The sequence below is a fragment of the Psammomys obesus genome, unplaced genomic scaffold, assembly GCF_907164565.1.
Source record: "Psammomys obesus unplaced genomic scaffold, mPsaObe1.curated_primary_1811, whole genome shotgun sequence".
Lineage (NCBI taxonomy): Eukaryota > Metazoa > Chordata > Mammalia > Rodentia > Muridae > Psammomys > Psammomys obesus.
In genome coordinates this window covers 6,145,689-6,171,615 of record NW_026594377.1, presented here as the reverse complement: position 1 = coordinate 6,171,615, position 25,927 = coordinate 6,145,689, and positions in this window count along the sequence as shown.

Sequence of the window (25,927 nt, the reverse complement as noted above, 5' to 3'; positions counted from 1 at the left end):
ATTCATAGGTGTGTGGGTTTATTTCTGGGTCTTCTATGCGATTCCATTGATCCTCCTTTCTGTTTCTATGCCAATACCATGCAGTTTTTATTACTGTTGCCCTGTAGTACAGCTTGAGATCGGGAATGGAGATACCTCCAGATGATCTGTTGTTGTACAGGATCGTTTTGGAGATTCTGGGTTTTTTGTTTCTCCATATGAAGCTGAGAATCTTTTTTTCAAGGTCTGTAAAGAATTGAGTTGGTATTTTGATGGGAATTGCATTGAATCTGTAGATTGCTTTTGGCAGGATGGCCATTTTCACAATGTTAATCCTACCAATCCATGAGCACGGGAGATCTTTCCATCTTCTGAGATCTTCTTCAATTTCTTTCTTCAAAGACTTGAAGTTTTTCTCAAATAGGTCTTTCACTTGCTTGGTTAGAGTCACACCAAGGTACTTTATGTTGTTAGTGGCTATTGTGAAGGGTGTTGTTTCCCTAATTTCTTTCTCAGCCTTTTTGTCTTTGGTATACAAGAGGGCTTCTGATTTTTTTGAGTTGATTTTGTATCCTGCCACTTTGCTGAAGGTGTTTATCAGCTGAAGAAGTTCTCTGGTTGAATCTTTGGGGTCGCTCATGTATACTATCATATCATCTGCAAATAGTGACACTTTGACCTCTTCCTTTCCGATTTGTATCCCCTTGCTCTCCTTTAGTTGTCTTATTGCTCTGGCTAGGACTTCAAGTACAATGTTAAAGAGATATGGAGAGAGTGGGCAGCCTTGTCTTGTCCCTGATTTCAGTGGGATTGATTTAAGTTTCTCTCCATTGAGTTTGATGTTGGCTATAGGGTTGCTGTATATTGCCTTTACTATCTTTAGGTATGTGCCTTGTATCCCTGATCTCTCCAAGACTTTAAACATAAATGGGTGGTGGACTTTGTCAAATGCTTTTTCAGCATCTAAGGAGATGATCATGTGGTTTTTCTCCTTCATTTTGTTTATGTGGTGGATTACATTGATGGATTTCCGTATGTTGAACCACCCTTGCATTCCTGGGATGAAGCCTACTTGGTCATGGTGGATGATATCTTTGATGTGTTCTTGGATTCGGTTTGCAAGTATTTTATTGAGTATTTTTGCATCAATGTTCATAAGAGAGATAGGTCTGAAGTTCTCTTTTTTTGTTGGATCTTTGTGTGGTTTAGGTATCAAATTGACTGTGGCTTCATAGAATGAGTTTGGTAGTGTTCCTTCTGTTTCTATTTTATGGAATAGTTTGTGGAGAATTGGTGTTAGTACTTCTTTGAAGGTCTTGTAGAATTCTGCGCTGAAGCCATCTGGTCCAGGGCTTTTTTTGGAGGGGAGACTGTTAATGACTGCTTCTATTTCCTTGGGAGATATAGGACTATTCAGTCTTTCTACCTGATCTTGACTTAATTTTGGTAGATGGAATCTGTCAAGAAAGTTATCCATTTCATTTAGATTTTCAAATTTTGTGCCATATAGGCTTTTGTAGTATGACCTAATAATCGTTTGGATTTCCTCAGTGTCTGTAGTTATGTCCCCATTTTCCTTTCTGATTTTGCTGATTTGTATGGTTTCTCTCTGCTTTTTAGTTAGTTTGGCTAACGGTTTGTCTATCTTGTTGATTTTCTCAAAGAACCAGCTTTTTGTTTCATTGATTCTTTGGATAATTTTATTTGTTTCTAATTGATTGATTTCTGCCCTTAGTTTGATTATTTCCAGCCGTCTGCTCCTCTTGGGTGTATCTGCTTCTTTTTTTTCTAGGTTTTTCAGTTGGGCCATTAAGTTGTTTGTATGTGATGTTACAGATTTCTTCTTGTAGGCACTTAGTGCTATAAATTTTCCTCTGAGCACTGCTTTCAATGTGTCCCATAAATTTGAGTATGTTGTGCCTTCATTTTCATTGAATTCTAGAAAGTCTTTAATTTCTTTCTTTATTTCTTCCTTGACCCAGCTGTCATTGAGTAGTAAGTTGTTCAGTTTCCATGTGCGTGTCGGCTTTTTGTTGTTTCTGTTGTTGTTGATGTCCAGCTTTAGTCCATGGTGGTCAGATAGTATACAAGGGATTATTTCAATCCTTTTGTATCTGTTGAGGCTTGCTTTGTGACCAACTATATGGTCTATTTTGGAGAAGGTTCCATGCGGTGCTGAAAAGAAGGTGTACTCTTTTGAGTTTGGGTGAAAAGATCTGTAGACATCTATTAGGTCCATTTGATTTAGGGATTCTGTGAGTGCTTTCATTTCCCTATTTGGTGTCTGTCTGGTTGATCTGTCCCTTGATGAGAGTGGGGTGTTGAAGTCTCCCACTATTAAGGTATTAGGATCAATGTATGATTTAAGCTTTAATATTGTTTCATTTACGAATGTAGGTGCTCTTGTATTTGGGGCATAGATACTCAAAATTGTGATGTCCTCTTGTTGGATTTTTCCTTTGATGAGAATATAGTGGCCCTCCTTATCTTTTTTGATTAACTTGGGTTGAAAGTCTATTTTATTAGATATTAGGATGGCTACTCCAGCTTGTTTTCTGGAACCATTTGCTTGAAAAACATTTTTCCAGCCCTTTACTCTGAGGTAGTGTTTATCTTTGTTGCATAGGTGTGTTTCTTGGATGCAACAGAATGTTGGGTCCTGTTTCCGTAACCATTCTGTTAGCCTGTGTCTTTTTATTGGTGAGTTGAGTCCATTAATATTGATAGATAATATTGACCAATGCATGTTAGTTCCTTGTGTAATGGAGTCGATGATCTTACCTTGTTTCATTGCTTGTTTTCTTTTCATTTTTGTTGGGACATTATCTGTATGCCCTGTTTTCTTGGGTGAATTCGTTTTCGTTGGATTGGAGTTTTCCTTCTAGTATCTTCTGTAGGGTTGGTTTGCTGTATAGATATTGCGTAAATTTAGTTTTGTCATGGAATATTTTGTTTTCTCCATCTATGTTGATTGAAAGCTTTGCAGGGTATAGTAGTCTGGGTTGACATTTGTGATCTCTTAGAGTCTCCATGATGCTTGCCCAGGCCCTTCTGGCTTTCATAGTTTCTGATGAGAAGTCTGGTGTGATTCTGATAGGTCTACCTTCATATGTTACTTGGCCTTTTTCCCTTGCTGCTTTTAATATCTTTTCTTTGTTCTGTAGATTTAGTGTTTTGACTATGATGTGACGTGATGTGTTTCTTTTCTGGTCTAGTCTATTTGGTGTTCTGTAGGCCTCTTGTATATTTATGGACATCTCTTTCTTTAAGTTGGGAAAATTTTCTTCTATGATTTTTTTGAAAATATTTTCTGGACCTTGGAGCCTGGAGTCTTCTTTTTCATCAATTCCTATTATTCTTAGATTTTGTCTTTTCATAGCATCCTTGATTTCTTGGATATTTTGTGATTGGAATTTTTCTGATTTTACTTTTTCTTTGAGAGAAGTATCAATTTCTGCAAGTGTGTCTTCAGCTCCAGAGATTCTCTCTTCCATCTCTTGTATTCTGTTGGTGATGCTTACTTTTGTGGTTCCTGATCTTTTCTCCAAGTTCTCCAGCTCAAGAGTTTTCTCACTTTGTGTTTTCTTTATTGATTCTAATTCTGTTTTCATGCCTTGCACCATTTCTTTTATGTGTTTGAATTTGGATTCCTGTCTCTCTACGATGGACTCTATTTCTTTGTTCATTTCCTTTTTGTATGCCACTAATTTCTTCTCTACTTGTGCCTCTATTTGTTTGGCTATGTTTGCCTGTGTTTCTTTAAGGGTTTTGTCTATTTCTTCTTTCTTTACCTCCAATTGACTGGCCATCTCTTTGAAAGATTTGTTCATTTCCTCCTTATGAGCCTCAAATAATTGAGCAAGCATGGCTTTAAGGTCATTTTCCTGTGCTTCTGATGAATTGGAATATCCATCGATTTTGGGGTTTGCTGGTGAAGTCATGATGTCCTGATTTATGTTGGAAATGTTCTTCGCCTACCCCTGGCCATTGGCTTATCTGAGACCTTCCCTGTTTGTTTTTGGATTCAGCCGATCAGACTGGTACTGTCTCTCTCTCGAGTCTGGAGAATTCTTCAGGAAGTTGAGAGAGGTCCCGTGTCCTTAGCGTATGCTGAGGACTAGCTGTACCTGTGGGAGGAAAGTACGCAGGCGCAAACAGAGGCAAATGCAAGCGTGCGTGCGTGTGTGTGTGTATATGTGTGTGTGTGTGTGTGTGTGTAAGTGGGTGTGGGCGTGTGTCTCGAGGGACAGAGTGATGGCTAATGTTGAACCCTTGAGTGTGTGGGAGGGGCTCTGCAATGTATATGTCGCAGGCGCTAGTGATGATCGCAGTGCAATTTCTGGCATTAACTGCCTTAACTCCTCAATTAGACCCACAGAGCAGGAACTTCAATGTTCCAAGTGCCCCTCTGTTTCCCAAAGTGGGTATATGGGTGGGAGGGGGTTCGATGCCTGGCTTCTGTTTTAGAAGAAGCCAGGATCAGTGGAGCTGCAGATTCTCAAGGGTGCACTCACTTACAGGCAGGACACTTGGTAGAGATCGGCGTATCTGGGCTGTCTGCTCTCTGGTTTGGCCCTGCTTCTTTGATGTGCTCCGCCAGTTCCGTGCTGCTGTCACTGCCAGGTTATGAGGTCTTGCTGCAGCTGGAGATTTCAGGGTGGTCACGTCAGTGGGAATCGGGGTAACCAGCCTTTCTGTTCTCTGGTTTGGCCCTGGTTAGTCTTAAACTGGAGGGCTGATGTGCCCTGCCAGCTCAGTGCTGCTCCGCCGCCAGGTTAGAAAGTCCCGCTGTAACTGGAGACTGGGTTGCTAGTCCAGATGCTTTCTGGGAAGTCCTGGGATCTCTTTACTGTGCTCTCCAAGCTTCGGAGGCCCAGCGCCTGGTGTGTCTAGCTTGTATGGCGTTTCTGTCTGGTTTTGGTGAGTATATAGCGTATTCTCTGTCACTGTGGTATTGGGCGGGCCGTACCGTCAGTGATAGCGATCCTGCGGAGCTAGTATGGCGTCTAGCAGACTCGGGCCCTGGAAGGATGGTGCAGCTGCCGCGCGTGAATCTGGGGCTCCGAGACACAGTACTGCTGGCCTTTGCCGATAAAGGACTTGGGGCTCAGCCTCAGTGGCTGCAGGCCCCAGGCAGTTAGGTCTGCGCTGAGAAAGGCGAGTCCGCTGTGCCGAGGAGGAGGGAGGTCTGGGGGAGGGGAGTGCCAAGAGATCAAAGGATCGTTTCTCACCTTCCCCAAACAAGTCCCTGGGTGACCCGAGACCAAGGTTTTCACCTCCGGCGATGTTCCCTGTTGTTTAGAAAGTCTCTCCGTTGTTTCCCTGGCTTCAGAAGTTCTTCCACTCATCAATTCAGAACTTTTTCTCTTCCACAGCTTGGAAACTGTGTGTGCTAGTCGCCATCTTGGCTCCGCCCCCGCATATAGACTTTTGAAGTAAGTCCTAATGATTGTTTGGATTTCCTCAGTGTCTGTAGTTATGTCCCCCTTTTTGTTTCTGATTTTGTGGATTTGGATAGTGTCTCTCTGCCTTTTAGTTAGCTTGGCTAAGGGTTTGTCTATCTTGTTGATTTTCTCAAAGAACCAGCTCTTGGTTTCATTGATTCTTTGAATTGTTTTATTTGTTTCTAATTGATTGATTTCAGCCCTGAGTTTGATTATTTCCAGCCGTCTACTCCTTTTTGGTGTGTCTGCTTCTTCTTTTTCTAGGGTTTTTAAGTGGTCCATTAAGTTGCTTGAATGAGATGTCTCAAATTTCTTCTTGGAGGCACTTAGGACTATTAACTTTCCTCTTAGCATAACTTACATTGTGTCCCCTAAGTTTGGGTATGTTGTGCCTTCATTTTCATTGACTTCTAGGAAGTCTTTAATTTCTTTATTTCTTCCCTGACCCAGCTGTCATTTAGTAGCAAGTTGTTCAGTTTCCATGTGTGTGTGGGCCTTTTGCTATTTTTGTCATTGAGGTCCAGCTTTAGTCCATGGTGATGAGATAGGATACAAGGGATTTTTTTCTTCTTTTTGTATCTGTTGAGTCTCGCTTTGTGATCAACTACATGGTCTATATTGGAGAAGGTTCCATGAGGTGCTGAGAAGGTAAATTCTTTTTTGTTTGGGTGAATAGTGTCTGTAAATGTCTGTTGTGTCCATTTGATTCATGACCTCTGTTAGAGACATTGTTTCTTTGTTTAATTTCTGTTTTGTTGACCAGTCCTCTGTTGAGAGTAAGCTGTTGAAGTCTCATACTATTATTGTGTGTGGGGGTCTCTGTGTGGTTTATGTTTTTTATTAATGTTTCTCTTACAAATGTGGGTGCCCTTGTATTTGGGGCATAGATGTTCAGGATTGTGATGTCTTCCTGGTGGAATTTTCCCTTGATGAGTATAAAGTGTCCTTCCCCATCTCATTTCATTAATTTTGGTTAAAAGTCTATTTTAATAGACATTACAATGACTATTCCTGCTTCCTTCTTGGGTCCATTTACTTGGAAAACTGTCTTCCAGCACTTTACTCTCAGGTCATGTCTATCTTTGAGACTTAGGTGTGTTTCTTTTATGCAACAGATTGCTGGGTCTTGTTTACTCATCCATTCTGCTAGTCTGCATCTTTTTATTGGAGAATTGAGTCCATTGATGTTGAGGGAAAATAATGATCGGTGGCTGTTAGATCCTTTGATATTGATGTTGGTTGTGGTAGTGTTTGTGTGTTTGGCTACTTTTAGTTTTCCTGTAGTGAGTTTAATTATTTCCTTTGTTGTCTTGAAAGTAGTTAGTTTTCTTGGGTTCTATTTTTCCTTCTGGTATCTTCTGTACCACTGGATTCGTGTGCAGGTATTGGTGAAATTTGGTTTTGTCATTGAATACCTTGTTTTCTCCGTCTATGAGAAATGAGAGTTTTGCTGGGTACAGTAGCTTAGGCTGACATCTTTTTTCTCTTAGGGCCTGCATGATATACACCCAGGCCCTTCTGGCTCTCATAGTCTCTGTTGAGAAGCCAGGTGTGATTCTGTGGGTTTGCCATTCTATGTTACTTGGCCTTTTCCCTTGCAGCTTTTAGTATTTTTTTCTTTTTTCTGTATACTTTCAGTTTTGATTATTATGTCCAGGGAGGATTTCTTTCCTGGTCTAACAAAAAATTTCTAAAAATAATTTTTAGTAAGACATTAAAATGAAAGTATAAATGAAAATGTTGTTATTTATGTTAAAATAAATTTGATAAACGAAGAAAAATAGACAGGTAAATTATTCTTAAGAATGACGACCAACCTCAAAGTAGATCACATCTTCAAAATATGAGGAATAAAGGTTTTTATAATAATGCAGCAAATCAAGCAATCTGATTAAAACGTGAGGTACAGAGCTAAACAGAGAATTCTCAGTAGAGGAATACAAGAGAAACACTTAAAGAAATGCTCAATGCCCTTAGCCATCAGAGAGATGCAAATCAAAATGACCCTGAGATTTCACCTGACACACACCAGAATGGTTAAGATCAAAAACTCAAGGGATAACACATGCTGGAGAGGTTGTGGAGAGAGGGTAATCCTCCTCCATTGCTGGTGGGAATGCAAACTTGTACATCCACTTTGGAAATCAATATGGTGCTTTCTCAGACGATTAGGAATAGCGCTTCCTCAAGATCCAGCTATACCACTCCTAGGCATATATCCAAAATAGGCTCAAGTACACAAAAAGGACATTTGCTCAACCATGTTTGTAGCAGCTTTATTTTTAAGAGCCAGAACCTAGAAACAACCCAGATGTCCCTCAGTTTAGGAATCTATACAGAAATTGTGGTACTTATACGCAATGGAATACTACTCAGCAATTAAAAAATGAGGAAATCATGAAATTTGCAGGCAAATGGTGGGACCTAGAAACAATCATCCTGAGTGTGGTATCCCAAAAGCCAAAAGACACACATGGTATATACTCACTTTTATAGACCTATAAGATAGGATAAATGTACTGAAATCTATCCACCTAAAGAAGATAAACAAGAAAGAGGACCCAGGGTACCATGATCAATCTTCACTTAGAAAGACAAATGGGATGGGCATTGGCTGTAGGAGCAAACAAGTAACAGGGCAGGAGCCTACCACAGAGGCCCTCTGAAAGACTCTACCTAGCAGTGTATCAAAGCAGATATTAAGATTCATAACAAAACCTCTGCCAGAATGCAGGGAATAAAAAAGGGGGGCAGGATGGAGTTAATACCACCTGGAGAGTTAACAGGACAGGAATTCCCCAAGGACCAAATATATCTAGGCACAGGGATCTTTTATGAGACTGTTTCTCCAAACAAGGACCATGTATGGATGCAACCTAGAGACCCTGATCAGATGTAGCCCTTGGTAGCTCAGTATCCAAGTGGGTTCCCTAATAAGGGGAACAGGAACTGTTTCTGACATAAACTCAATGGTGGGCTCTTTGAGTTCAACCAAACCAAGGGGGGAGCAGCCTTGCTAGGCCACAGAGGAGGACTTTGCAGCCAGTCCGGAAGACACCTGATAAACCAGTATCAGATGATTTATGGGAAGAGGTTCTTCTCCCTTATCAGTGGACTTGGAAAGGGGCAGAGAGGAGATGAGGGTGGGAGAATGGGATTGGGACAGACAGAGGAAGTGAGATACAGCAGGGACACAAAGTTAACAAAATGTTTGTCTGCAAGAGAATGGCAGAAACATGCTTGATTCTAAGTAAGAATCAAATGATGGTTTGAGCATACAAGGTAGAATGACCTCTACTGAGTGGAGAAGACAGTTTAGTACAGTAGAAAGAGGAGACCATGAAGAGCATAGCATGGAGAACTTCCTTTAAATTCAACAAAATATGCACTTTAACAAAATAATTTAAAGCACTAACCCAAGGAATCATTTAATCAACAGCACATTTGGAGACAGTCAATCAAATACATTTTTGTGAACAAAATGAGCACACATTGCCATTCTTATATCACTAAGGAATTAAAATATGAACATGAATAAAATAGCTTTGTAAATAAGAGTACCATTGCATTTTCTGCTCCATGGAACTGTAATGCAAAAAGTGAAAAAAAATAGCATCTTGAAAAATCATAGGATAATTAATATTATTCCTCATATAAATATAAGACAATTGCATCCATAAGCATGCCAGAGTAGGTGGCATTCTCCACATGACTGGGCTGCTGTTCTTCCTGTTACTTCCCTGGAGCCATACATGATAGGAAGTGAGCTAAAGCATGGATGCTGTTTGGGAAAAGCAAGCCTTGACTATAACTATGTAACAAGAACTCTGTGACTGTGGCTGGGCCAAAATTTTCTCCAAACTTTATTTCGTAAATATAAAAGGATAATTAAGGCTTGTGGTGTTCTCCTAGCTCTTGAGGTAGTGTTCACATAGAAAGGTATTACACTAAACCTTGGGTAAAGCATGTAACCTTTATTCAGAACACACTTAAATCAGGGAAAACACCTTTGACAAGAATTGTTCATTATTTTCTCATATGAATTACAGAACTGACATACAAGACATTGGTTCTGAGAAAACTAGTGCTTCATTTGGTTGAGTCATAGCACTGATTCTCCTGGTGCTAATTAATAATAAGTCCACATGTACATAGACAACACATCTAATATTAGCAAATTAAACGGGGACAAAGCAGGAAATATCAAAGGACTTGGTGAGCTGAAAATCTCTGATGTGTATTTAATTGAAAGTAAACTACTGTAAATCTGACTTCCAAACTTCATTACTTCGTAAGTACAAAAACATAATGGAAACGTGGCCATGAAACTCTCATATATCACTAAACACGGTACTTTTTTCTCGTATTCCACATGAGAGAAGCACCAAGCATTAATACAGATAATCTTCAGAGAATCTTCTTTATCAAAGGAAAAAAAAAATCTTCGGAGAACACAGATAATCATCTTTCTCAAGTCTATGGAAATGCTTTTCCAATTTAAGAGTAAAGACACAGAACTCAGAAGTTTACACAACTTGCAGGCACTTGTGTTAATTGAGTCAGCTCTGTGATGAGACTAGAAGTTTGGACAAAGGAATGAGGACAGGGAAGTCTAAAGTGGGATTTACATGTGATGAACTCTTTATGTGGAAAAGAAATATAAATTCGGGTGTAAGCTTGTGTAGAGCAGAAGGTTTACACTCCAACCATTGTCCTGAAGATATTCTAAGTATACCATGATCACATTTTCTCATGAAAGATCAGAATGTGAATATGCAATTTACCTGCAGTGAACAAATCAACTGTGACTCTGATGGTCTAATGACATAGGTCCTCATCTGTTGACTATAAACACGAGTGATATTCTGCTGCACAAACATCCAAGACCTTGAGCAATCCAACTATAACTATTTTTATCTTTACAATTAAATACTATTCTTTTAGGAAATAATCACAGGGGTGCAGGAGGTATATTGCAAATTCAATTATACTACACAAAATTGTTGTGAGAGGTCAGTTTGTGTATTTTCAAAACCCAGAAAATACCAGGTCATTTTAGTGGATAATGGGGTAAGCCTTGCTTCTGTCACAGCCTTGATATAGAGCACAGTGTCCTTGATTTCTAATGCAAGGCTCTTCGGAAGTCCTGATGAGCATCACTGATCAAAAGGTAAGGAACCTTCTAACATGTAGAAATGTGTGTGGTGAATAGTATAGACAAATTCAGTCCTCCTAGGAGGGGCAACCTTGAATGGGGAGCCTGTATACTTTAAGACTAAATAAATATATTACCTGTGAGTTAGTATTAAATTGATCAATAATTTCAACAAAAAAAAGAGGTTTTTTTTGTACACAGGTCCAAGTTGTAGGTCTTACCAAAAAGTCGCCTTAAAATTGCCCATGGGTCAAAACAGCTTAATAGATTTGTAAAGCACAGCTGTTGTCTGTCCCAACTATGTCCATAAGCAAGTGAGTGGAATCACCTGTTTTATGTTAAACATTTTCTTATGTCTAGAAAGAGAATCAAGTGTCTCTGTTAGTTTGCTTTTCATTGAACTTGGAAATGCTTATAGTAAGACCCAGTCCTTCCTACCCCAGAGCAGAGGAGGACTGATCACGTCTATGATTCTGGCACACAGAGCTCATGCCATGATAGATGGACCACAGCAAAGCCTGTGTTGAAAGAAATTACTGGGCACACAGTTTTTGATGCTCTTAATTAGCTGTAGACTTGTCTGTTTGTGTTTGATGAATATCTAGAAGAACTGTACTATGGATTTTAGAGGTTTAGCATTTTGAGAAAGTAGTCTACCCTGTATTTAGTTGAATATTAACCTTGTAGCTTTGTTTAATGTCAGATTTTCTATAACAAGAGAAATACTTAAAAGTTTTATATTTTGATTAAAAGTAAATTTAATAATCTTTTCCATATAAATAACATGGGAATATTGTCTGACTTAATAATATTCACATTCCATTGACCTTCTCCCTGTACAAGAAGACATCCCAGCTCTCTACACTTGTTCCCTCAGTGAACACACCATGTGCATGTCACACAGCTAACACAAAGAGGATTCTGTTTTCCAATTTAGGAGGTACAAATGCGTCTTCCTAGCAAACATTCTCATATTTTCAGTTATATTCCTAAAAACCATTGCCTTGGGTGCCTAAGTTTCATTCTTTCACTCTCTGTATATGATGTTTGTGTTTTAATAATTTCACATGCAATGTGTTCTGATTGTTTTTTTTTTTTGTTGTTGTTGTTGTTTTGTTTTGGTTTGGTTTGGGTTTGTCACTCTCTCCATTCTATCTCCTGACATCTCTCCTTCCTGAGATTCATAGCCAGACTTTGGGTAGAGTTCATGGAATGTTATAAAAGAAGAGGGAGACTGAAGGTGACACAAAGTATATAAAGTTTAGTGAATAAAAAGACAAATAAATTTAAAAAAAACTGACCATTTTAATTTTCTTCATTCTCCAAAATCAAAATGAAATTCACTTGCTTTCCCAACTACACTGTATGGCAAATGATCAGTAGCTTTCATTTAAATATAAAGATGAGTTGATTACTATCTTTTAAAATAAACTCTGTGGAATTCCAGCCACAGAGTTATGGACTGATGGGGAATTAGGAGAAATTACAGAAAAGATGGCCAGACTGGCAGTCAGCAGTTGGGCCATTCACTTATTTTGGGCCCACATCAGTCAGACAGTAGGTCTTCATTTCTAGGCTAGGAACTTAGGGTGACAGGTCAGGGTGGAGAGGAAATGTACCCAGGTGGTTGTGTCTATAATGCACAGAAGAACACTCTCCTGGACTCTTCATTATTCTCATGAGTGTTCTCAGTAATTTTTCTCATTATTCTCATGACCTGAATGGTTCCAGAAGTTTCCCCTGAGTAATGTAGGGATAGTATCTGCTTCTCATCTCTTCAATGTAATTTGGAAATTATGAGAGAGAAACATATATATGTGCCCTCTGTTGAGCAACCATTATAATCAGGGATTTTCCCTCTTGCTTCTACAATGTGTCTTTAACAAAAAGCAATTTTTAAAAAATATTTTGTTTTAAGAAAATTTCTCAGCATACCCCAAAACTTACAATTGTCATAAATCAGCTTCAAAACTTCTAAAATTGTTGACACATGCTACCACACCTGTCTCCTTTTCAAGTTTATTGCTATAGTTTTCTGAGATTAAAATAGTAAAATAAGTACCTTAAATAATTCAGGTTTTTATATTTGATTAACATATTTGCAAAAACAATGTGAAAATGTGTGCAGAGGAAAAACCCTGTACTAAGCCAAAACCCATCTCAAAGAAGCATGTACCACTGAGAAATTTTGAAATTAAGAAAAAAGCTCCTTCCTTAGGAAGAACAGAACAATTGGTGATCTCGAACCAAATGGACACTCCTGAAAACATATATACAGATAACATTATACTAGATTACATAAAAGGTATACAGTATATAAGTGTATATATACAGTAAACATTATAATTACCTCATTAAAATATATTTTCACAAACATATATATATTATTACATATATGTATGTAACAACAATCACTAAAACATGACAACATGTCTTCAAAAAAGAACAAGGAAAGGAATATGTGAGAACCGGAAATGGTAAAAAGTGGTGGGAAATAATGAAGTAATCATATCATCAAAAACATTTAATGAAATAAAAATTAAATTGCTTTTGTATATTAAGGCCAAATCAAAGTGTAGTCTCTCGTAGTGAGGCAGGCATGAGGCACATACTCACAGGTTACCAGGCACAACTAATACATCATTTACAAGGACAGATATCGTATTTTCCTTGTCCACCCTCTTCTGATTTCAACAGGGCCTTGACATAACAAGATTCAATGTGTTTCTTTCCTGGCGAACTCTGCAAGGATTTCCATGAGGGGAAAAAAAGGATTTTCCTTGTAGAGGCCTCCACCTAGGAGAACAGGTATTCAGTGCATAACTAGTTCATACTACATTGCCAAGGGTACATGGTATTACAATACAGGTACAATTACCAGGGTAGAATTCTGCTGAGCTAGAGGAAGATTTACACTTATTCATTTTTAATTTTAATTTTTATTAATTACAGTTTATTTACTTTGAAACCCCCTGTAGCTCCCTCTCTCTTTCCCTCAGTCCCACCCTCCTTTCCCCTTCTCCACCCATGTCCCTCCTCCTCAAGTCCATTGATAGGGGAGATCCTCCCCTACTTCCTTCTGGTTCTAGTCTATTAGGTCTCATCAGGAGTTGCTGCAATGTCTTTCTCTGTGGACTGGAAAGGCTGCTCTCCCCTCAGGGGAAGGTGAGGAAAGAGAAGATTTAAAATGTAACAGAAACGAAGTCACTTCCAAGGGAACCTATTGTGAAGGAATTGAAGAAGTAGCCTTTTTCAGAAGTTATTGTCTTGAGAGACATGAGAAGAGTTTGGAGAAGGTAGCTGGTATAGCCTATATCAGTATGGTTCTCAAACTTCCAAATGCTTTAACACTTTAATAATGTTCAATCCCCATCCTGAAAGGCAAAGAGGATGGACATCAGAAGAAAAAGAAAATAGGAAACAACCTCGGAACCTGCTACAGAGGGCCTCTGAAAGCCAGAAGTAAACAGGAAACAACCTTGGAACCTGCCACAGAGGGCCTCTGAAAGCCTCTGCAGTATAGACTGTCAAAACAGATGCTGAGCCTGATGGCCAACTGATGGGCAGAATGAATGGAATGTTATGTAAGAAGTGGGAAATAGTAAGAGCTGGAGGGGACGGGAACTCCACAAGCAAAGCAACAGAACAAGATGATTTGAACACAGGGAACTTCCCAGAGACTCATACTCCAACCAAGGACTATTCGTGGAGACGACCTGGAACCCCTGCACAGGTGTAGCCCATGGCAGTTCAGTGTCCAAGTGGGTTACATAGTAATGGGAAGAGGGACTGCCTCTGACATAATCTGATTGGCCTGCTTGTTGATCACTTCCCCCTGAGGGGGGAGCAGCCTTACCAGGCCACAGTAGAGGACAATGCAGCCACTTTTGATGAGAACTGATAGACTAAGATCAGAAAGAAGAGGAGAACCTCCCCTATCAGTGGGCTTGGGGAGTGGCATGAATGCAGAAAGGGGAGGGAGGGTGGGATTGGGAGGGGAGGAGGGAGGGGCTTATGGGGGGATACAAAATGAATAAAGTGTAATTAATAAAAAATAAAAAAAAGAAAAAAAATAAAGTTCCTCGTGTTGTGGTGACACCCAACCAAAAAATTATTTCATTGTTACTTTTTAAATGTAATTTAGTCACTGTTATGAATAAAATTTAAATATCTGATATTTATACAACTGATACAACACCTTCAAAAGGATTCAGACCCCACAAGTCGAGAACCAGTGAATTTGGGAGATGGTTCTTGTCCAGCAAGTGAAGTCATTTCCCATGCTTCTGGCAAAGGGACATATGGCTCTCCATTGACCTGTTGCCCTATCAGATTTTTAACTCCCAGGTTGGCCTCCACATTAACTGAAAACTAAACAAAAGTAGTTGTTACACATCATAAATCCCCATCTTAATCCTGTCTCTTCCCAAATATTCCTATCTCTTTCTGACTATTCTATCTTGCAAAATGTTCTTAAAGCTCTCTCTTTCTTTATAAAAGCACAGTTCCTTTCCCTGCTGCCACTATATCCATTTTAATCTCCTGATGTTCTCCCTTCTCTCATTGACAACTTTGGAAACATCAATTTTTTCCCCCTAATTTCTGAACTCTTTTTTTTTGCTTGTATGAATAATATTTAAAGATATTTAATTAACTAATTAACTAATTAAAAAATTAATTAGTTTATTCACTTTGTATCCCAGCTGTAGCTTCCTCCGTCATTCCAACCATAATACCAAATTCCTTTCTAATAGAATCAGTATTAAAATACAGTTAAATAGGTTTAAAAACCACAATATATGTTGCAAACAATAACAACTTGCTGTAGATCTGAGAGCTCTTAGATATTTGGGTTGAAATTTGACAAGTTTCAAACAAAGCTTGTGTCACAGAGGGTATAACGCTTAGATGGAACAGAAAATAATCCTATCTCATATTATGGACAGATATATTTTGAAGATATCCAGACAACATTCTCACATACAGCTCAGAGCATACCTCTACTGACATGGTAACTTTTGCTAATTTCATGCATAGCTTCCCATGAAGCCACTCTTGAGTTTAGAGTTAGTTCACATGATCTGGAGGAATCAAGACAGGATACTTCCTGAAACCATCTATCATGAGAATCATAACAGTCATGTAAAAAATACCTTTACAGTGGAGCCTAGAAGGAAGAAGCTTTCAACAGGTACAAAATTACCTTTTTCTTTCCTGGCACTAAAAAGCAAAGATGGCTACAGCGGCTTGTAGACGAACCACTGAAGCCTGAAGTTTCTGGGTAGTCACAGTTGACAGACCACTGTGATGTCATCACTGTAAAGCTCATGATGTAACTGACAAACTGACACATGCATTTCATTTTTTTTCAGACTTTTGGCTTTCAAAATATTATAGAATTATTTTTGACCACATGTTTGTAAGGAATAACAGATTTTTACAACCATATATGTTTAATAGATACATGATATATATGATAAATGATAGACAGATGTAGACAGAAATTAGAACAATAGAAAACTATAATAATATATGTGCAACAAGTAGCAGAATACAAGTGTAAAACATTGTGAAACTTATATTCATCTTCAAAGTGTCCCAATTCTTAATTCTTTAACCTAGTAACATTCCCCGTTTAAAATGGCAACATGCAGAAATCATGAACACTGTGAACCTTAGAGTCTACTAGATGCCAAATCACAACATTCATTAAAAATGATTGTGCTTTACTGAGATGGAGTCAGAAACCTTCATGTAAAGAGAAGTCAGACTACTGAGGAGGACACATGCTTAATAAAATATAGCCCAGCCTATATATTATATAGAGAGAGACACAAAAATTTGTGACTGAAACAACCTGTGAGATACTTTTTATTAAATATTTAGTTTAAATTGAACAAATAATAATCATGGACAGATCATTTAAACTTAGAATACCAATGTCTTTAAAATGATGGCATTTCAGTGATAGAAATTAAGTATACCTTTTAAAAACTGTGTTGTTTCACCTACATGTTTAATTGTACAGTGGTAATTCAGAAAACATAACTATCAAACTGTAAAGTTTTCCATAATGTATTCTGCTGAATTTTCCTGATTTCAAATGACTGATACATTGGAGTACGGTAAATTAAGCAAATGAGAAAGAATTCTATGTGTTGACATGCCATAAATAAACACATTTTTTTGTTTGTGAACCTAAATAAAGGTAAAGAAATTTATCAGGTTGTCATAGTATTTTTTAAATGTGTTGGGTCCCAGGAGGTACATATATTCAGAAATGTGAGTTTCTTCATTCTCAAGATGGAGTAAGAAGGATTTTGATTCTTTAGACAGAAAAAAGAGAAAGAAAAAATGAATACATCCACACAGGAGACAACTTCCTGAACCAATCACCAACAGCAAAGGCTCAAAGATCAACAATACATGAAATCTTATGAAACTAAAAATATTCTATAAAGCAAAGGACATTGTAAACACAATATGACAGCCTATAGACTGGGGAAAGATCTTCACTAACCCACATCTGACAGAGGGCTAAAATCCAGAGTATATAAAGAATTCAAAAAATTAAACACCAACGAACCAAGTAATCCAATTCAATAATGGAGTACAGAGATAAACAAAGATTTCTCACCAAAGGAAATTTGAATGGCAGGAAAACAAATAAATGTTCAAAGTCCTTAGTCATCAGAGAAATGAAAAAAAAAAAAAACTTAAGTTTCACCTTACACTCATCAGAATGGATATGATTAAAAACACAACTGACAGTACATGCTGGAGAACAATTATCCATTGCTGGCAGGAATGTCCACTTGGACTACCAATTTAGGAATCCATTTGGTGCTTTCTCAGAAATTAAGGAATATTGCTACCTCAAGACACAGCTATACAACTCCTAGGCATATATCTATCTGCAAGATGCTCCAGCATAGAACAAGGACATTTGCTCAACTATGTCCATAACAGCTTTATTCCTAATAGCCAGAATCTGTAAACAACCTAAAGGTCCCTCACTCAAGAAATGGATAAAGAAATTGTGGTACATTTACACCATGGAATACCCAGCAACTAAAAACAAGGAAATGATGAAATTTTTAGGCAAATGTTGGGAACTGTAAAAGAATATTCTGAGTGAGGTATCCCAGAAGCAGAAAGACACACATGGTATGTACTCGCTTATAAGTGGGTATTAGTCCTATAATATAGGATAAAATAGTAAAATCTATAGTCCTAAAGAAGCTAAGCAACAAAGAGGATCCTTGGGAATATGCCTATCCTCATTCAGAAGGACAAACAGTATAAGCATCAGAAGTGCTACAAGACACTGAACAGGGTAGGAAGCTTTACAAATGGTCTCTGAATGAATTTACCCAGCATGGTATGGAAGCAGATGCTGAGTCTCATGGACAAACATTGGGCAGAGTGCAGGAAGTTTTATTGGAGAATGGGGAGAGAGAAAGACATTAAGGAAACAGAACTTGCAAAAGTAGACCAACAGAGTAGAAAAATCTGGGCCCAATGGACCCTGCAGAGACTGATGCTCCAACCGAGTACCATGCATGGTCAGATAACCCATAGAGAGCTCAGTCTCATGTGCATTTCCTAGTAAAAGGAGCATAGGCATTCTCTGACATGGACTCATTGGCCTGCTCTTTGATTACCTACTCCTGGGAATTGGAGGGCAAGTCTTGCCAGGCCACAGAGGAAGAAAATGTAGCCAGTCCTGATGAGACCTCATATACCAGGGTCAGGTAGTAGGGGAGCAGGACCTCCTCTATCAGAGGAATAGGGGAGGGCCATAAAGATTAAGGAGAAAGGAGGGTAAGACAGGGAGATGAGGGAGCAGGCTACACCCTGGATACAAAGTGAATTAATAATGAATAAAAATAAAATTGTGAGATACTTTCATCGAGCTAATGAAGTCATTTCTCTTGCTTAGACAAAATGGGCTTATGGCTCTCTATTACCTGTACTTCCTATCACTTTATCAAAATCCAGGCTGGCATCCAGGTTCCCTCAAGAGGAAGTAAGTGGGAAACATTGAAGAAGCCCTGATCTCTGCTGTACATGGTTAAGACTGTCTTTGTTTGGGGAGGGGAGAGCTATGACTCACAACATAGTGTGGGTGTGGTTAACCTTGATGTGTGTATGTGTTTATTTAAAACCTTTTTTTATTTTATTTTTTATTAATTACACTTTACTCACTATGTATTCCCCCTGTGGTTTCCTCCCTCCTCCCATCCCAATCCCTCCCTTCATCCACCCTCTGCATGCATGCACCTCCCCAAGTCCACTGATAGGGGAGGATTTCTTTTCCTTTCTTCTGATCCTAGTCAATTAGGTCTCATCAGGAGTGGCTGCCTTTCTTCTGTGGCCTGGTAATATTGCTTCCCCCTCAGGGGGAGGTAATTGAAGAACAGACCAATTAGTTCATGTCAGAGACAATCCCTGTTCCTATCACAATGGAACCCACTTGGATACTGAACTGCCATGGGCTACATCTGTGCAGGGGTCTTAGGTTATGTCCATGCAGAGTTCTTGGTTGGAATAGCAGTCTCAGGTAAGACCCCTGTGCTCAGATTTTTTGGTTCTGTTGCTCTCCTTTTGAAGTTCCTGTACTCTCCAGATCTTACTGTTTCCCACGTCTTTCCTAAGATTCCCTGCACTCTGCCCAAAGGTTGCCCATAAGTCTCAGTATCTACAATGATATTCTGCAGGGCAGAGCTTTTCAGAGGTCCTCTGTGTCAGGCTCCTGACTTGTTCCCTCTTTTCTCCTTCTTCTGATGTCCAGCCTCTTTGCCTTTCTCGATAGGAATTGAGCATTTTAGCAAGAGTCCTCCCTCTTGATTAGTTTCTTTAGGTGTACAGATTTTAGTTGGTTTATCCTATATTATATGTCAATATGAGTGAGTATATACCATGTACATCCCTCTGCTTCTGGGATAGCTCACTCAGGATGATCTTTTCCAGATCCCACCATTTACCTGCAAATTTCATGATTTCTTTGTTTTTTTATTGCTGAGTAATATTCCATTGTATAGGTATACCACAATTTGTGCATCCATTCCTCCACTGAGGGGCATCTGGGCTATTTCCAGCTTCTGGCTATCACAAATAAGGCTGCTCCAAACATGGTTGAGCAAATGTTTTTATTGTATACTTGGGCCTCCTTTGGGTATATGCCTAGGAATGGTATAGCTGGTTCTCGGGGAAGCGCTATTCCTAGTTGACTGAGAAAGCACCAGATTGCTTTCTAGAGTGGTTATACAAGTTTACATTCCCACCAGCAGTGGAGGTGGGTTCCCCTTTCTCCACAACCTCTCCAGCATGTGTTGTCTCTTGAGTTTTTTATCTTAGCCTTTCTGATGGGTGTAAGGTGAAATCTTAGGTTCATTTTGATTTTCATTTCCCTGATGGCTAATTAGATTGAGCATTTCTTTGAGGGTTTCTCTGACATTCAATATTCCTCTACAGAGAATTCTCTGTTTAGCTCTGTACCCCATTTTTTAATTGGATTACTTGATTTTTTTTGCTGTTTAACTTATTTAGTTCTTTATATATATTGGATATTAGCCCTCTGTGAGATATATGGTTGGTGAAGGTCTTTTCCCAATCTGTAGACTGTCGTTTTGTTCTGAGGACAGTATCCTTTGCTTTACAGAAACTTTTCAGTTTCATAAGGTCCCATTTATTGATTGCTGCTCTTAGAGCCTGTGTTGTTGGTGTTCTGTTCAGGAAGTTGTCTCCTGTGCCAATGAGTTCAAGGGTATTACCCACTTTTTCTTCTAAGCGGTTTAATGTGTCTAGTTTTATGTTAAGGTCTTTGATCCACTTGGACTTTAGTTTTGTGCAGGGTGATAAGTATGGATCTATTTGCATTTTTCTACATGTAGACTTCCAGTTAGAGAAGCACCATTTGTTGAAGATGCTGTCTTTTTTCCATTGAATGGATTTGGTATCTTTGTCAAAAATCAGGTGTCCATAAGTGTGTGGATTTATGTCAGGGTCTTCTATTCAATTGCATTGATCCACCAGTCTGTTTCTCTGCCAGTACCATGCAGTTTTTAGTATTGTTTCTCTACAGTACAGTTTGAGATCAGGGATGGAGATACCTCCTGAAGATCTTTTACTGTAGAAAATTGTTTTAGCAATTCTGGGTTATTTTTTGTTCCATATCAATGTGAGAATTTTATTTTTGAGGTCTGTAAAGAATTGTGTTGATAATTTGTTGGGAATTGCATTAAATCTGTAGATTGCTTTTGGTAAAATGGCCATTTTTAATATGTTAATCCTGTCAGGGCATGAGCATGGGAGATCTATCAATCTTCTGATATCTTCTTCTAATTCTTACTTCAGAGACTGGAATTTTTTCCATACAAATCTTTGACTTGCTTGGTTAGGTTCACACCAAGGTACTTTATGTCCTTTGTGGCCATTGTGAACAGTGTTGTTTCCCTAATTTCTTTCTCGGCCCTTTTGTCCTTTGTATACAAGAAGGCTACTGATTTTTTTTTTTTTTTTAGTTAATTTTGTATCCAGCCACTTTGCTGAAGGTGTTAATCAGCTGAAGGAATTCCCAGGTAGAGTGTTTGGGGTCACTCAGGTATACTATCATATCATCTGCAAATTGTGATATTTGACTTCTTCCTTTCCAATTTGTATCCCCTTGATCTCCTTCAATTGTCTTACTGCTCTAGGTAGGACTTCAAGAACAATGTTGAAGAGATAGGGAGAGAGTGGACAGCCTTGCCTTGTCCCTGATTTCAGTGGGAATGATTTATGTTTCTCTCCCTTTAGTTTGATGTTGTCTATAGGCTTACTGTATATCGCCTTTACTATGTTCAGGTATGTGCCTTATATCCCTCACCTCTTCAATACTTTAAACATGAATGGATGTTGGATTTTGTCAAATGCCTTTTCAGCATCTAAGGAGATGATCATATGTTTTTTCTCCTTCAGTTTCTTTATGTGGTGGATCACATTGATGGATTTCTGTATATTGAACCCCCCCTGAATGTGTGCGATGAAGCCTACTTGGTCTTAGTGGATGATGTCTATGATGTGTTTTCGGATTCGGTTTGCAAGTATTTTGTTGAGTATTTTTGCATCAATGTTCATGAGGGAGATTGGCCTGAAATTCTCTTTCTTTGTTGGGTCTTTGTGAGTTTTAGGTATCAAGGTGACTGTTGCTTCATAGAATGAGTTTGGTAGTGCTCCTTCTGTTTCTCTCTTGTGGAATAGTTTGAAGAGTATTGGTGTTAGTTTTTCTTTGAAGGTCTGGTAGAATTCTGCACTGAAACCATCTGGCCCTGGGCCAGAAATTGTGAGATACTTTCATTGAGCTAATGAAGTCATTTCTCTTGCCTAGACAAAATGGGCTTATGGCTTTCTATTACCTGTAGTTCCTATCACGTTATCAAAATCCAGGCAGGCAGCCAGGTTCCCTAAAGAGGAAGTAAGTGGGAAACATTGAAGAAGCCCTAATCTCTGCTGTGCATAGTTAAGGGTGTCTTTCTTTGGGTCAGGGAGAGCTATGACTCACAACACCATAGTCTTGGGTGTGGTTAACCTTGATGTGTGTATGTGCTTATTTGAAACCTTCTTAAACAACAAAATTATAAAAAAAGATTGAAAAAAAATCCACCAACAAAAGAATAAAAAACAGCCCCCCAAACTATGAATTTTCCATTTATTTATTATTTATTTACTTTTTTTTATTTATTCACTTTACAGCCTGAACCCTGCCCCCTGCCCCCTCTTCTTAAGTCATACCCTCACCCTCCTCCTTTTCTCCTCCTCAGAATAGAGGAGGTTCCTAAGGATTACCAACCCATCCTGGCATTTTAAGTTGAAGCAGGTCTAAGAATATGCTTTCTTACTGAGGCCCCACAGGGGAGCCCAGCTAGGGGAAAGGGATCCTGTGGCAAGCAACAGAGTCAGAGACAGCCACTCATTGTTAGGGGACCCACCTGATGATCAAGCTGCACACGTGCTCCATATGAGAATGGGGCCTACGTCCAGCCCATGCATGCTCATGGTTGGTGGTTCAGCCTCTGGGAGCTTCCATGGCTCCAGGTTATTTTACTCTGTAGGTTTTCTTGTGGAGTCATGCTCCTTCTGTCTCCCACGTTCCTCTTACTATTCCCTAAAACTCCCTGAACTAGGTCATTGTTTGGCCTGGGTCTCTTCATCTATTTCCATCGGCTGCTAGACACAGCCTCTCAACTGACTCTTATGCTAGGCTCCTGTCTGCAAATCTCTATTTTGTAACAGAAAAAAAGTGTTACTGATTACTTACTGTGGTATATACTGTCCTGCCAAGACTAGGGCAGAAATTTTTTTTCTTATTGAAGTAGATTATTTTTATGTAATATATTCTGATTATGGTTTCTCCTCCTCCTTTATCCAGTTTCTAATCACCTCACCTTTCATCCTGATGATCTACACCCTTCCTGTCTCGTTAACAAACAAACAAACAGACAAACAGACAACCAGACACACAGATCTTGTAGTCATTTATATGTGGATGTTAGCCATTCAGTCACTAATAAGAAAGCTACTATTGTGCAGGAGGTGGTGAATGCCTTTAATTCTAGAACTCTGGGAGGTAGAGGCAAGGAGAGCATTGGAGGCCAATCTGGTCTACAAAGAGTCCAAAACAGCCAAAACTACCCAGAGAAAGCCTGTGTTTAAAAAAAAAAAAAAGTAGAGACAGAGAGAAAGACACACACACACACACACACACACACACACACTCAAACAAATACACACAGAGTGAGCTACAATTAATATAACCACAGAAGTTAGATAGAGAGCAAAAGGAATGGATTTCCCTAGGAGGGGGTAATGGAAATGATTGATGAATGGGGAGGATGACCTGAAACTGGAAGGTCAGATAGGGAGTGGGAAAGGAGAGGAAGGCAAGAGAGAGAATAAGGGGAAGGATAGCTAAAAGCAAGGGCCATTTGAGGCCCTTATGAAAACTGAATGCAGTTAGAAATATCCTATGTCATATGTATATATGTGAAGACAACCTACATAAAGTCAGCAAGTAGCAGAGAGAGAGAGTCTGAACTGGACATCTCTCATCACCAAATGGAGCTTCAGTAGTATCAAAGGGGTATTTCTAATTGAGTTATTGGCCATGGAAGTCACATGGGAACTCCCAAATCCTGCAGGCTTTTGCAAAGGTTACAGGTTGCTCTCCACGAACTAACAGTAAGACACTATTGTTGAAGACAACAAGTACACAACTCATTGAACTTGGAGGAGTCAAAGCTACCTAGAAATGTCATCTCCTAGGAACTTGGAAGGTACTCTGCAGGCAACCAAAGAATAAAGGTAAGCATAGACCTTTCAGTCTACAATGGTGTCCTGCCTGCAAAATATGCTGGACAATGACACAAAGCTTGTGGGTGAAAACGGCCAATATCTGACCTAAGGCACCTTCCTTGAGATGGAGCCCACAGCCAGCTCTGCTATGGTGACTGAGAAGTGTAGACAGATATGCCAGGGAACTAAATGCTACTGTTCTGCTAAAGGAACATAGCAATAAAATGACTCCAAGGCATTCTGCTCTACTCATAGATCCATGTCTTGATCAACCATCATCTGAGAATCTTCTTTTTTTTTTTTTTGTGAGTGATAGACATCTAAGGTTTATTCAATAAGCAGTGCTTAGAAAATTGATCAGAATTTGGCATTCATATTTAATAAAATATAGAGGCCTACCTCACTCTTTATTCCATGTTCAATTCCAATGGTTTATAAAATATAATTGATATATATATATATATAATTACATATTATAAAATTAACTACAAAATTATTGGCTTCCACATACCTCCTTCTGGTCTGTCTGTCTCTCTGTCTCTCTCTTTCTTTCTTTTTTTTTTTTTTGGAAACTATCTGCAGCTTATTTATTTAATCACTTTACAGCCTAATTCCAGCCCCCTCCCTATTTCTGTGATTTTTTTTCTTTTTTATTTCCTTTTTTTTGTATTTTATTTTTTTCTTATCAGTTACATTTTATTAACTCTGTACCCCAGCCGTGTCCCGATCCCTCATTCCCTCCCAGTCCCTCCCTCCCTCCCTCATCTCCACCATGCCCCTTGCCAAGTCCACTGATAGGGGGGACCTCCTCCCCATTCCTCTGATCCTGTTTTATCAGGTATCTTCAGGACTGGCTGCAAAGCTCTCCTCTGTGGCCTAACAGGACTGCTCCTCCCTTGGGGGGTGGGGAGGACAAAGAGCCAGCCATTGAGTTCCTGTTAGAAATAGTCCTTGTTCCCCTCATTATGGGAAACCAATTGGTTACTGAGCTACCACAGGCTATATGCAGCAGATGTGAATGAATATAGAGACTCACAACCATACATTCTGCAGATTGAGGGATTATGGCATATGTATCACCATATCCCTCTCCTCAGAGCTCAGGGAATTCTGTGGAAGAGGAGGCAGAAGGAGTGTAAAAGCCAAGGGAACGGAGGACAGCAGGAATTAAGGCCTTCTAGACCCAGCAGGGCTGGTGCACATGTGATCTCACAGAGGCTGTAGGAGCATAGGCAGGTTTGTACCAGATGGTGTCTTAGATCAGAAAGGAGAAGTAGACAGCCAGTGCAGAAGCGATCTTTCATTGACAGCCACTTGCAAGTGAAGAACATTTTCTACAAGAGAGTCTCACTGGGGAAACAAGCCACTTTAGGGGGATGTTCCATGCCCAGAAGTAAATGGCCAACACAAAAGTAACTCAATGGCAATTCGGGAAATTATTTGTGTAATAATGGTAAATCAAGATGGATTCTTTTACTTTTAATTTACAAAATTTATTTATTTATTATTTATTACAATTATTTTCACTTTGTATCCTGGCTGTTGCCCCCTCCCTGATTTCTTCCCAATCCCGCCCTCCCTCCCTCTGTTGGTCTCCTTTTGGAACTCCTGACCTCTCCTGGTCTTTTTATCTTCCTCGTCTTTCATGAAATTCTATGCACTCTGCCCAATGTTTGGCTATGAGTCTCAGCCTCTACTTTAGTACCTCGATCAGTATAGTCTTTCAGAGGGCCTTTGAGGTAGGCCCCTGTCATGTTCCCTGTCTACTCCTATTTCTGATGTCTATCACATGTCCCCTGTTGAATGAGGGTTGAGTATCATTCCGAGGGTCTTCCTTGTTGTTTAGCTTCTTTAGGACTTTTGAATTTATCATGCTTATCCAATATTACATATCTAATAATGACTTATGAGTGAGTATATACCGTTGGGAAAGAATTTTCACCAATCCTATATCTGAAAGAGGGCTAATATCCAAAATACATAAAGAACTCACAAAGTTAAACAGCAATAAACC